This window comes from Propithecus coquereli, unplaced genomic scaffold, assembly GCF_000956105.1.
Source record: "Propithecus coquereli isolate 6110/MARCELLA unplaced genomic scaffold, Pcoq_1.0 Scaffold73, whole genome shotgun sequence".
Taxonomy (NCBI): domain Eukaryota; kingdom Metazoa; phylum Chordata; class Mammalia; order Primates; family Indriidae; genus Propithecus; species Propithecus coquereli.
In genome coordinates this window covers 4,436,322-4,450,174 of record NW_012153396.1, presented here as the reverse complement: position 1 = coordinate 4,450,174, position 13,853 = coordinate 4,436,322, and the positions used below count along the sequence as shown (strand labels likewise).

General features: G+C 39.3%; 1 protein-coding gene across 1 annotated transcript in view; it reads left to right on the top strand.

Moving 5' to 3' along the window:
* Window positions 1-5,417: 5,417 nt before the first annotated feature.
* Window positions 5,418-13,853, top strand: part of NT5C2 (5'-nucleotidase, cytosolic II) — a 104,782-nt gene continuing 96,346 nt past the window's right edge. The window contains exon 1 of the mRNA XM_012661732.1: window positions 5,418-5,482. The gene's annotated coding sequence lies outside the window, so the exon portion shown is untranslated. The remainder of the gene's footprint in view (window positions 5,483-13,853) is intronic.

The window sequence follows — 13,853 nt, the reverse complement described above, 5'->3', positions numbered from 1 at the left end:
TCTCGCTCTTGCTCAGGCTGGTCTCGAACTCCTGACCTTGAGCAATCCACCCGCCTCGGCCTCCCAGAGTGCTAGGATTACAGGCGTGAGCCACCGCGCCCGGCCAGAAAGTCAATTTTTTATTGTGGTAAAATATATATAACATAAAATTTGCCATTGTAACCATTTTTAAGTGTACCAGTCAGTGGCATTAATTACACTCACAGTGTTGTGCAACCATCACCACTGTCTGTGTCCAAAATTTTTTCATCACTCCAAACAGAAACTTTGTAACCATTAAGCAATAACTCTCGATTCCTTTGTCCATCCAGCCCCTGGTAACTTCTAATCTACTCTCTGTTTCTATGAATTTGTCTATTCTGGCTATTTCATATAAATGTAATCATAATCTGTGTCTAGCTTATTTCTCTTAGCATAATGTTTTCAAAGTTCGTCCAAGATGTAGCATGTGTTCCTTTTAATGGCTGAAAAATATTCCATTGTGTTTATATGCCATGTCTTGTTTATCCATTCACGTGTTGATAAGACACTTAGATTGTTTCTACCTTTTGGCTATTGTGAATAATGCTGGTATGAACATTGGTGTATAAGTATCTGTTTGAGTCCCTGTTTTCAATTCTTTCGGGTATCTACCTAGCAGTGGAATTGCTGGGTGATATGGTAATCCTATGTTTAACTTTTTGAGGAATCGCCAATCTGTTTTCCACAGCAGCTTGCACCATTTTACCTTCCCCCCAACAATGCACGAGGGTTTGAATTTTTCCACATCCTTGTCAACACTTATTATTTTCCATTTTTTAAATTATAGCCATAGATGTAAAGTGGTATCTCTACGTATTTGATTCTGACCACCATATCCTCAAGAATCTACCTCTTCCGAAATCCTGAAGTTCTTCGGGGTCACTAATCTGGCATGAGGCTTGTAATGTTTACATAAATGTCTGCTTTTTCTAAATAGATGTTCAGCAACTCTGGAACAAGATTTGGGTGGGGGATCAATTTGAACTCCAGTGTCTACCACCTGGTAGGCATTCAATAAATAAAATGATTGTGGTAAAGGTTGCTGATCTTACCTCTCTCACATTGTAAACACCTGGTGGAAGTTCCCAATAGGCATCTAAGAGATTTTTGCTTGATTCAAAGGAATTAATTTTCACGACTATGTGAGGCAGTTGGTGGTTGGTTACATTTAAACTGCGAATCTAATCCCAGCCCCTCTGCTTTACACCCTTCAGTCACTCTCCATTGCACTTCAGGAAGGACTGCGCTCTGCCAGCTCTGACCTTGCCTCCCTCCAGGACAATTTTTTGCCACTTTTCCCCTTTCTCTTTAGGCTTTTGATCATTCCTCAGATGCACAAGGCTCATCTCTATTTTAGGGCCTTTACACCTACTGCTCCTTCTTTCAGGAATTCTCCACTCCTCCAAACAAGCCCTTCTCTCATTTTTTTTTTTTTTTGCCTATGTCCTACTCCTCCTTCAGGTCTCAGCTGAGATGTCATTTCATCAGGGAAATGTTTCCTGACCCTCTCCCTACCCCAGCTCTAGCCCCATTATGTTCTCCTTTATAGCATCTTTTACTTTTTCTGCATAGCACTTATCAAAATTGCAGTAAAGCAATTTTGTGTTTGTTTAAAGTTCATTCTCCTAGTAGTCAGTGACCTCCATGAGGGCAGCCACTCTTAACCTGTATTGATCAGTGTTACATACATGGTAGGCACTCATTGCATGTTTTTGAAGAGAGCTTCTGCCAAGGAGCAGAAAAACTGACAAGTCACCTGTGAATGCTGCTCGCATTCTGGGTGACTCAGAGTTTATGGTATTCTGGAGGAAACAGTGTAGATCAGATGGATAGCACAGTTATGTGGGTGCTTGGGCAGGAAGTTGGGGAGTGGCCCTCCAAGGCCACAGTGAGGTGGCCTCTTTGGCCAACACAGGGCCCAGACTCTTCAGCTAATGTCAGGTTAGAGACTCCAAGCAAGCCCTTCATGGTTCCTCTGCCTCCCAGCCCTCTGTTCGAAGGTCATTTCATAAACTGGCATGCCTTATCTTAACCTTGAAAGTCATGAGGCCAACTCGTCCTGTCCTTTTGCTTTCTTTTGCATTTAAAACAATTAACTTTTGGTTGCAAAAGCAATGCATGATTACACTTATCTTCTAAAACGTTAAAACTAAAGCTAATACTCCCTTTGGACATTACTTCTAATCCTGGTCCTTTATCTTAAAAATAACCTCTGACACGTGTTGGGCATGTAGCTTTATAAATATGTGTTAAAAATCTTTTATAAACCTAATGTGTGATGACAGGAAATAATGGTATTATTTATGTCTGTATTTTATTTTAACTTTTTATTTGAAAATAATTTTAAAGATGAGTTGCCAAGATAGTACAGAAAGTTTCAACATACCCTTCACCAGCCTCTCCTATTGTTAACAGTTTACATAACCCATGGTGCAACTAAGAAATTAACATTGGTGCAATACTGTTAACTGAGTAACAGTCTTTATTCCAACTTCACCAGTTCTTCTGCTAATGTCCTTTTTCTGTTCCAGGATCCCATCCAGAATATCATATTGCATTTAGTTGTCAGGTTTCCTTGGTGTCCTATCTGTGAATAGGAGAATCTATGACAGTTTCTCAGTCTTTCCTTGGCTTTCATGACCTTGACACTTTTGAAAAATATAGGTCAAGTATTTTGTAGAATATTACCTCAATTTGGGTTCAGATAAACCCAAATCTGAATCCAAATTCCCTGAAGTTTTGCCTTTGGGGGCAGAATTTTTTTTAATATCAATACTATGTAAAATTCTGCAAGTTGCTATTTTCATTTAAAAATATGACTTTGGGATATATCTATGTTAATACATATGGATCAAGATCACTTCTTTTAAATTCTCAATAAAATTTCATTATATGAGTATTCTACATTTTATTTAGCCATTCTCCTGTTGGTGGGCATTTAGGCTGATTCTAAATTTTCTTTATTATAAGCAATACCCTAGTGATTATCCTTGCAGCTATCTCCATATGCACACGGGATCATGGTAGATAACTAGAAGTGGCATTGCTGTGATAGAGACTTAATAGATGTTGTCCATTTGCCCTCTGAAGTGGCTGGGCCAGTTTATATTTTTTGATATTATGAAACTTGAAAATTTATGCCAGTCTCAGTTTTATTTTCCATTTCCCTGATTACTAGTAAAGTTGGGCATCTTTTTGTGTTTTTTTTTTTTTTTTTTGAGACAGAGTCTCACTCTTTTGCCCGGGCTAGAGTAAGTGCCGTGGCATCAGCCTAGCTCACAGCAACCTCACACTCCTGGGCTCAAGCGATCCTTCTGCCTCAGCCTCCCGAGTAGATGCGCCACCATGCCCGGCTAATTTTTTCTATATATTTTTAGTTGTCCGATTAATTTTTTTCTATTTTTAGTAGAGACGGGGTCTCGCTCTTGCTCAGGCTGGTTTCGAACTCCTGAGCTCAAACAATCCGCCCGCCTCGGCCTCCCAAAGTGCTAGGATTACAGGCGTGAGCCACCGCGCCCGGCCCTTTTTGTGTGTTTATTGGCAGTTTGTATTTCATTTCATTTTCTGTGAACTGCTTATGTTCTTTGCTCATTTCTCTAGTGGACTATTTATCTTTTTTCTTACTGATTTGTTAAGAGTCCTTTATGGTTTCAGAAATAAATCTCTTTTATAGATTGCAAATATTTTTTTCCTTATCTGTTATTTTTCTTTTAACTTTGTTTCTACTTTTTTTTCAAGTTATTCCATCTCTCTGATTTTTGGAACCAAGTTCTTGATTATAAAAATAACATAAACAATGTAGGAAATTAATGGAAAAGTATAAAGAAGAAAGGAAACCACCCCAAATCTTATCACTGAGAGAAAACCACTGTTAACGTATTTAATATTTCCTTCTAGTCTTTTGTGTATGTACACATTTTTTTTTTTTTGCACAGTTCAGATCACATTCATGTGTGTGTGTGTCTGTGCATTTGTTATTCACTCAGTACAATGATCTTCAGACACAAACCCTGGCCTTTTTTCAAATGCACTTGGTTTAAAGGTTGTGTTATACTAACTTTCAACTCCTATTCCTTTTTCCACGTATCCTTAAAAATCTAGGAGGTGAGAGGCCCAAGGCCTGTCCTCAGCTGACTTGAACTGAGGCTGGCTCAAAAACACAAGGAGGGAGTGGGGTAGAAGTGCTCCAGGAGAGCACGTATTAAAAAGACCTGGAGGTTTTTGGTCGACTGCAAGTTCAATATGAGTCAATAATGTGGGTGCCAAGAATTTTATTACATGAATGCAAGGCACTAGGTCCTACAAGGAAGAAGCTATAGTCCTGCTTTGCTCTGATGGTACCATAAACATTTGGTTCAGGCTTGGGAGACATATTCTAAAGGAATCACAATCAGATTGACCAGTTGCATGAGGAGAAGGATAAAGACCCTCAAAACCAGGGCAAAGGAGGAACAATGGAAAGAATGGGAGATACTGATCTGGAATAAGAGGAGAGCTTAGGCAAATGTGACAGAAGTCAAATATCTGAAAAGTCGAAGTTCTAAGAGAGGTTATATCTGTTTGTTTTTTGAAGCTCCAAGGGGTAGAACTTGGGTCCCGATGGTGGAAGTTCAGACACAATTTCTAACTGGTCAGAGCTGCCAGTACCAAGGAATGCAGTGCTCTGGAAATAGTGGGCTGACTGTCTCTGAGTCATCTTCCTGCCATGGCAAGTTGGTGGTGGTTGGGTATTAATGTAACAGCTAACATTTATTGAGTGCCTACTGTGTTCCAGGCCTGTGCTGAGGCCTTACCTATATTATCTTATTTCATCCTGTAGCACCCTTTGATGTAGGTGCTCTTGCTTCCTATCCCTGTCTTATCGATGAGGGCACTGGGCATAGGTCAGGTACCTTACCCAAGGGCACACAATTTGTAAGAGGTGGAACTGGGATTTGAACCGTTCTAACAAAATTCTAAGCTGGTGCTTTTAGTCACCAAGGGGATTCAGGCGTGCTGTTATGGGGGTCTGGACCAGAGGGGTCTTGAGGTCCATTTGACTAGAAGATTCTGTGACTGGGGAAAAGGATACCCTCTTCCCCTAAGGGAAAGCTTCCTAGAGGGTAGGCCAAGAGGCAGTGGAAAGGGTAGCACAGGGGCCTGCTGAGGGGCGCAGGCAGGATGCCAAGGGACAGAAAGCGAAAGGAGATGCAAGGGTGTTCAATGTGCGTCACCCCACAGCTCGGCAACAACCGCTGTTCTGTCGTTTGAAGATCCCTAGACCCGCGTGAGGCACAGACTCGGCGCGATCTGGAAACGTTACGGTCGCCAGGTTCTGCGGCGGAGCTGGGGGACGGAACAGTGCGCCGGTCCCTGGCCAGCGCGAGCTGGGGGCGGCGCCCGGGCGGCGGGGGCGGGGAGGGCGTGCGCCCAGGCTGCTGCGGCAGTTGCGCGCTGCGATTGTTGCTGTGCGGCGGGCTCGGTGAGTGCGGCGGGACCCGCGGGCGGGCGGGCGAGCGAGCGAGCCAGGAGGGAGGGAGAGTGCGCGGCCGAGCGCGCGACCCCCGAGCAGAAGCTGCTTTCTCCAACCGGCCTCCAGCCTACGTGCCCCTCAGGCCCCTCTCCTTAGGCCGAGCCCCGCCCGCGCGCCCGCGGACGCCGCACGCCCCCCACCCAGCGCGGCCCCTGGCCCCCCAGCCCCTTCCTCCGCGTCGCTGCGACGCCCCCGGCCCACGTCGCGCTAGCGCCATTGTTCCTGGGCCGTGGGCTCGCCGGAACCTCGCCTTGCCCTGGGAGCGCGGCCCTTCCCTGCCTCAGAGCCCACCTCGCCGCGTTTCGCTCAGTCCTCCCTTCTCTCAAGTTGGTGGTGGCCCGTTACTCCGTTCTCCTTTTTTTTCGACTGATCCCGGGGTGTCCCTAGCCGCCCCCGAAGCCATCCTTTCGTCCCCTAATGGCTTCCCCGCCCCCCGCGCACTCGCGGTCGCCCCCAAGGAATTGGCGGGCCTCTGTGGTAGGGTGCAAGGTTGGCAGCGTCTTAGCAAGAGCATGAGAAACTGCCAGCTTGGTAGCCCGTACGCCTATTTTGTGTGCGGCACTTCCTGGAAAGGTCACGTCGAATTGCAAACCGCCACACAAAACATGCGTTATTTCCAGATGGCTCCCACTCAGGGCGTCAGCCGTTCGGGTGGCGGCCTCTTCCTTTCCTTTTCCTGGGGCCCCCGAAGCCTGTGAGAGCGAGATGCAGATCTGAGGCCCGAACCGAGTTGTAAGAATAACGTTTTGGGGGGGTTGACTCTGGCAGGCCACAGGTTTTAAAAGCAGTAGTTAGAAGTTGGTGTCCGATTTATTGTTTTCCAAAGCTTTCGGCTTTAGGGCCGTTATGTTTGAGGGTTGTGCTCTGAAGTACAGTGCTCCGAAATGGCTAGTCACCGTCACAGGGGTGTGTATGTTTGTGCGTGCTTGCTCCCGGGTGCGGACAGGTTCTTCCTGACTGAGCTGTACTTGTTTGAGCTGAAAGAGATGTTCTGCAAGGTTCCATTCAGTTCTAAGATTTGATGCCATTGTATGAAAATTTACAATCAGCTACAAATTTCCCGAAGTTTGTGATTGTAGGAAGATTTATATAGTTAGTATTTACTCATAGCACCTGCCAGCCTTAACTAGAAGACATCAGGTCTTCCTCCAGAAAGCCAAATTACAGTGGAATGTTAAGTGGAGGGACGTTCATTAATCTGTCTCTAGGCTATTTCTACTGTTCTATGGGAAAAGAAAGGAGTACGGAAAACATGTTTATTTTTAAAGTCTTTTTATTGCTTAACTCTCTTGCTAAAAAGCTTAATTCAACAAAATAGTTTGAAAAAACACAAAACACCACAACTTTATCGTGTTATTTATGACTATGCTCTATTAAAATTCTTATATAAATGTGTGTTTTTATCTAGTTATAATTGCTGTGTACATATTACTTTGAATTTCGCATTTACCCACATCTCTGGGATGACTATGTATCTAGAGAATCCATCTCCTCTTCGTTTGTAGATGCTCTTCAACATGCCTTTATGTAAGCCCAGTAGTCAACAATGCCTGGTACACAGGCTCTCAGTAATTTTTTGTTGAATGAATGTTGCAATATTTTGAGCTTTTTATATGACATCTACCAATACAAAATGGTAAATATCACAAGGGGTATGATAAGTGACATGTGAGCAATAAAGGCAGTCATACTTTCAGCCAGGGGACAACATTGCATATGTCTAAGGGCCTGGATTTTGTAGTCTGGGTTTGAGACCTGGCTTGCCACTATGCAACCTTGGAGAACTTAATTAACCTTAGAGCTTCACTCAGTTTCTCTCACCTTGAAAAGGGAAAAATAGAACAAATTTCACAGGGTTGTGTGGATTAAATAGAGTAATTTCATTGAAGCAGTTGTGCACACATTAAGTTCTCTATAATTGTTAGATATTTTTTGGCTCAGAGTGGAGAGATATTAACTGTAGCCTGATGGAATCAGAAAAAATATGGAGAAAGTGACACTTGAGAGTAGGGAGAAGATGAAAACATCTTCCTCTGGAGGGTGTGTTGAATAGATTGCTGTCACTAAAAACAAAGGGTTTGGTAGAGCAGTAGTATGAGATAAAGCTGGAAGAGAAATTCTTCTAAGTTGTTTACAAGATATGCTACATGGATTCCTTGTAGTTAGAATAGAATGAATGAAGTAAAATAACCCCTTTTTTACAAGTGGTTGATGTTTTTTGTTTGGTTTGATTTTTTAGGTTCAGACCTGAAAAAGTTAATTGCTTTAAGGAAGTTGGTAGCAAATTGTTATGGAGTGCTATGGTCCTTGACCCAGTGAGTCTTACATGACATTTTACTGATTGAAATTTGATTGCATTCTATGATTGGTTGCCAGTGTTTGCAGTGGCTATTCGTAGAAAACAACTTTAGCAGCAAACCAATAAAAATACCAAAATTGCCAGCAGGGTAGTAAAACTACTACCTTTTTAGGCTAAATACAGGATCAGAAAGGTTAAATTGATTTGAACAATGATGAGCCATTCATTCTTAACCTTTCGTGTGTCTCTCTTGGTTGGAAAGCATTATCAATAGTATGAGGTGAAGGGTGAGCATGGCAGCTCATGCCTATAATCCCAGCAGTTTGGGAGGCCAAAGCAGGAGAATTGCTTGAGACCAGGAGTTTGAGGTTACAATGAGCTATGATTGGGTCACTGCACTCCAGCCTGGGCAACAGGAGACACCACCTTAAAAGGGAAAAAAAAAAAAAAATGAGGTGCAAGAGGCTGCATCCTGCATGTCAGTCATGATCTGCTTGCAAAGAGAAGACTGAAATCTGTACCTGAGACTTAATGGCTTTAAAAAAAAAAATCAGTAAGCTTGTTGGGTATTAGAGTGTGTTTTCATTACAATTGTCCAGCGTAATATATATTTTTAAAAACTTACTGGTTTAATGGAGTTTCTTTAATGTTTTAATTTAAATTTGTCTTAAAATACTATGAAATGTTTCAAACATACCAAAAATAATACCATTTAATATATCTAATACAGACCTTTATCAAATCTTATAGTTAAGACTGTCATTTATTTATTTATTACCATTTTCTAATTGTGTGGTCTCTCTTTATAAACATTACAGATAAAATTGAGGCTGGTATCAATCCTTGTTAATCCTATTCCCCTGTCTTCCCCTTCCCTTCTCCCCTCTCTTTGTCCTCAGTTGAGTAATTATCATTCCCATTATATTTTTATACTTTTATTAACATTTAGGTATCCACAAAATTACATACTTTTGCTTAAGATACATGTGATTCTGTAACATGCTTTTTTATTCAGTATTGCTTTTGATATATATCTGTGTTGATGTATCTTTATTCATTTATTGCTATATTCCATTATATGAATAAACCAGTTTTTTTAGTGGATATTTAGGTGTTTCTAACTTTTTTGCTATCAACAGTGCTGTAATAAACATTCTTGGATATGTTGCCTTGTTTACATGTGTGAGAAAATTTTAAGCCTAGGGAATTCTTAGTTTGTAGGGTATGAGCATCTTTAATCTTATTAGATAATGCCAGGTTACTTTCCAAAATAATAAATACAAAATACCCATCAGCAGGTTATGGGAGTTTCCATTTTGCCATATCCTTACAAACATTTGATAGTATCAGACTTGAAAATTTTTGCCAATCTGATGGGTTTTGATTTGCTTTTTCCTGATTATTAGTGAAGTTGAGCTTCTTCACATCCATTTATTGTTCATTTAGATTGCCTTTTCTGTAAATTCCCTAGTTATATACTTCATTTTTCTGTTGGCTTGTTTGCTTTTCCATCATTGGTTTGTGGCTCTCTTTACCTATACTTTATACTAATTCTTCCTCAGTTATGGTGTTGGAAATATCTCCTCAATGTGCCAGTGAACATGGTGATGACAGTTATTTTTTCTGCTTAGTTTATGTTTAATATGATATTCAATTAGAATTTGTGTTACACATTCTTTTTCTAACATTGTGTTTGTCATAAAATTATCCTCTATAAATTCATAAGGACAGGACAAGTTTTTGTTATGCTTTAACTTTGGGCCAGAATATTCTAGAATATGAAATCTTATAATTATTCGTTTAAGTGTATATATTTACACTACAGATTTCTGCCATTCTGCACTATTTTGTCTAATTTGCCAGATGAGTATTACATGTATTCGACTATTTATCCTTGAGAAACATTTTTTTTAACCAGTTATGTTAGAATCTCTATGTAATTTGTGTATCTCTATCTAGTTTGTTTTAGAGCTGCTAAATAAGCCAGCTAGAATAATGTGTAGGCTGAAATAGCTCAAACATTCTGTATCAAAACTATAATAACTTTAAGTTACACCTGTAAGAATTTGACTGATATCATGCAATCTAAATAAGACCAAGCCGTAACTTGGAGAGTAAGCATTGGAATCTTTCATAAATGTGCAGTTAGTAAATGCCATTTTTTTAGTCTTGAATTGCTGGTTTACTTTTGAAGTAGGTTTGATGAAATAATTCTTGAAATATTTCTATGTAGATCTAAGAGCTTTCAGGAAAAAGAAACATATAGATAGTAGATTAGATTTAGGATGCTTTAATTGACATGAAAAAAATGTGTGAAATTGTTAGCCTCTGGCACATAATGGGCGCTCTGAAGTTTTGACTCCAAGTAGAAACCTACTGTACATTCCTCCAGACATAAAGTATAATACTATGTTGTGCAGAAGCTTCAAATATTAAAACATTGTGGGTTTTAACATTATAAACAATTTATTAAGCACTTTCTGTATCAGTCACTGTTCTTAGCACCTTACACCTATTAATGCATTGAATCCATGTTCTAACTCTGCCCATTTTGGAGTGGAAGAAACTGAAGTGATTATGTAATTTACTCAGTCACAGAGCTAGTTGGTGTTGGAGCCAGGCTTTCAACCCCAGCAGTGTAGCTCCAGAATCTTCTGCACTCTTAACCACAAGTACAATTCTATGTCTTCAGCCAAATTATTTAACTTCTTTGTCCTTTTTCCTTCTTTGTAAAATGAGGATAATATCCTCATTAGTATAGTGATGAATAGAGACATAAAGATAAAAAATAGAAATTAAAAACCCTGAAAAAATAAATAAAAACAAAACAAAAAAGTGAGGATAATAGTACTTAACTCATTGCTGTGAAAGTATGTACTGTGGTGCTTAGAATCATGCGTGAAAAATAGCACTCAACGAATGTTAGCCATTATTATGATAGCAATATTAAGGCGTTGAACTCACGCATATCCCTGAATTTTTACTGAGTGGACTAAACCTTACATGTGACTTTATATACAAAAAGGTAGAAATACTGTGGTGATTATTTTTGCCTGTCTGATTTTTTATCTTTTTGTTATTTTGTAAATAGAAAAATAAGAGCTAAAACAAAGTTGGGTGATGAGCTCATTGGGTGAGGAGCTCATTGGTAAGAGAATGAGTTCTTTTTGAAATAAAGCAGAACTTTTCACTTTTTTTTAATATTCAGGGTTCATTATTAAAGGTGCAAAGTATTAGATATTGACTGAATGTAAAAATTGTGCAGCTTTGTTTATACCTTATGCTTTTAAAGACCTCAGTTAATATAGCAATGTTTTGAAGAAATAGCCAGCCCAATCTTTTAAAATATTTTCTTTACATGCTCTCTTGTTCCTTTGTGTTAGTAATCATTGAAGGGTGTAGTATTATTCAAAATATTCAGTTAGAAGCAAGCTTAACAAGCTGATGTAGAACAAAAATATATAGCATTCTGTATGATATGACAGAGTACTACCACTGTAGTAATAGAATGTTTATGAGAACATAGCAAAATTCAGGTCTTTTTGTATATTTTCAAAACTTTAGGAACAGACGAAATAAATTTGTATTTTCCAGTTACAATTTCAGACTACAGATAAGAGCATGTTGTTGCTTGAAGAAGAAAAACAAATTGTCAAGGCAACAGGTACTGGATTTTTCACTTGATGAAATCTTTTCTCAACTTTGTTATTTTCCATCAGAGAACAAGGAACCATTTGTTCCCAGGCCTGATGCTGAAGTGTTAGCAAAATATTATTACATTAATCAAGCCAAGAATCTTATGCATTTGTGAATCAAGAGTAGGATTTCACAAAGATTCATTTAGAGCATTAAAAGGAACTTGTGCAATATTCTTGCATTTCCAGGCTTATACAGAACTTAGCTTCTGAAAAGCAAAGAGCTCCATGTGTAGAGGTTTAGTGGTTCATTTATTTCTGTCAGTATGTATCAAGTCTACAGTGCAAGATGCTGAGGATACAGCAGCAAATAGAACAGTCTTACCCTCCTGGAACTTATATTTTAGAGAGGGACTGACAGGATGCAGTCAAATATATCTGAAAGTGTAAGTGCAAAAAAAAAAGTAAAGCAGGGTAAGAGGATTGAGTGATAAGTGATATGTGTGGGTAGGTAAGTGCAGTTTTTTAGCTGCAGTTTGGTAGCCATCTGCATCTCTTTGGTGTGCAAACTATAAGTGTTAGCCTTTGACAGGAATTGGGGCAAATGATGTGAAGAACTCTGAACGAAAATGATGAAGTGAAAAATGATCAAAATGTTCATCATGGGCCAGGCGCGGTGGCTCACGCCTGTAATCCTAGCTCTCTGGGAGGCCGAGGCAAGTGGATTGTTTGAGCTCAGGAGTTCGAAACCAGCCTGAGCAAGAGCGAGACCCTGTCTCTACTAAAAATAGAAAGAAATTAATTGGACAACTAAAAATATATAGAAAAAATTAGCCGGGCATGGTGGCACATTCCTGTAGTCCCAGCTACTCGGGAGGCTGAGGCAAGAGGATCGCTTGAGCCCAGGAGTTTGAGGTTGCTGTGAGCTAGGATGACGCCACGGCACTCTAGCCTGGGCAACACAGTGAGACTCTGTCTCAAAAAAAAAAAAAAAATGTTCATCATGAACTATTTAAAAGATGAGAGATGATGAAACATTTAACACAATTTAAACACAGTTTTAGGGAGTCTTCCTTTTCTGGAAAATTGACATTCCTCCATCTTAAACTATTTTATATATATATTTCCTTCCATGTATTACTTTTTTGAGAAGGAGTAAAGGTTACAAAAATACTTTAAAAGCTATAGTTTATTTCACAGTACTGTTCTTTGAGTTATAGGTGACACTATTAACTACAGATATGAGAATTTCGTTTTTCAGCAGTATTGGTAGCTGGCTTAAAGGAAACTTGTGTCTGACCTCCCTTGTTTTTAAGGGAGTGTATTTGTAAGTTTGTTGTTTTGTGACCGTGTTATGTAGGGGACCCTTAACCACAATAAAATGGTAAAACCAACTGGCTAAGCATTATACTTTCTTGGGTTTACTTGCTCATCTGTAAAGATTAGGGTTATCAAGGGCTATATGTTAATATAAAATGTGACTGCTTAGCCAAATACAAGGCATACAAACAGAGGATATAGCTTTAACTTTTCTTTTTCCATAGAGTAAACTAATATATGTAATATGCAATGAAAGTTGTTGTATTTATGATGACAAACTTCAGGCTGATGAGAAAATCTGAAATTATTCAAAATTATCCTCTCCATTTACATCTCAGAGCAGTGTTCTTAGAATGAATGGTCGATTATAAAACTTATAAATCCCCAAGTTTTATGTTTTAAATACAAAATAAAAAAATTCCAGTGAAGTAATAAAACACCAATTGTTCATACTATTGTTGCCCTATTTATATTGACATATTTATTCTGCTGGAAAATAAGCATTTGATTCAAACTGCCATGTGTTAAACGCTGCCTGATAGACCTGTGCTACATATTGTTAAAGTGCTCCTAGCTTCTTTCCAAGAAATTTACTGACATGACTTGAAACGGACATTTAAAATGGCTTTGTAAAAGAGCCTTTGCCAAGGTATAACTCTGGCAGCATGGCATTTTGTCTTAATGCAGAACTATCATGAAAATAAATTCTGACTGCTATTTACATACTTTTATCCATTTGGGCATGAGTATTATTGTAGTACACCATAATTCTTGGAGTTTTCTAAACATTATGTTATGGGTTACAAAGGACAGAATTTCCTTTGATTGTAGTTTTAAAATAGTGGTCTTACTACTTGTGACCATCAGCATTTTATTGGCACACTATTCAGATTATTCACTGCAGATTGCTAACCAGGCTTACTACCTACAGTTTCAGTTACTCTTTCCTTCCTGTTTTCAGCAGTTGCCTAGAGCTGTTGGAGCAGCTGGTTTCCTTTCTTTGGGGGAGGGTGATGGTAGTGGTGAAGGGAACTGTGTATGTTTTGCCTATGAAATATTTTTATAG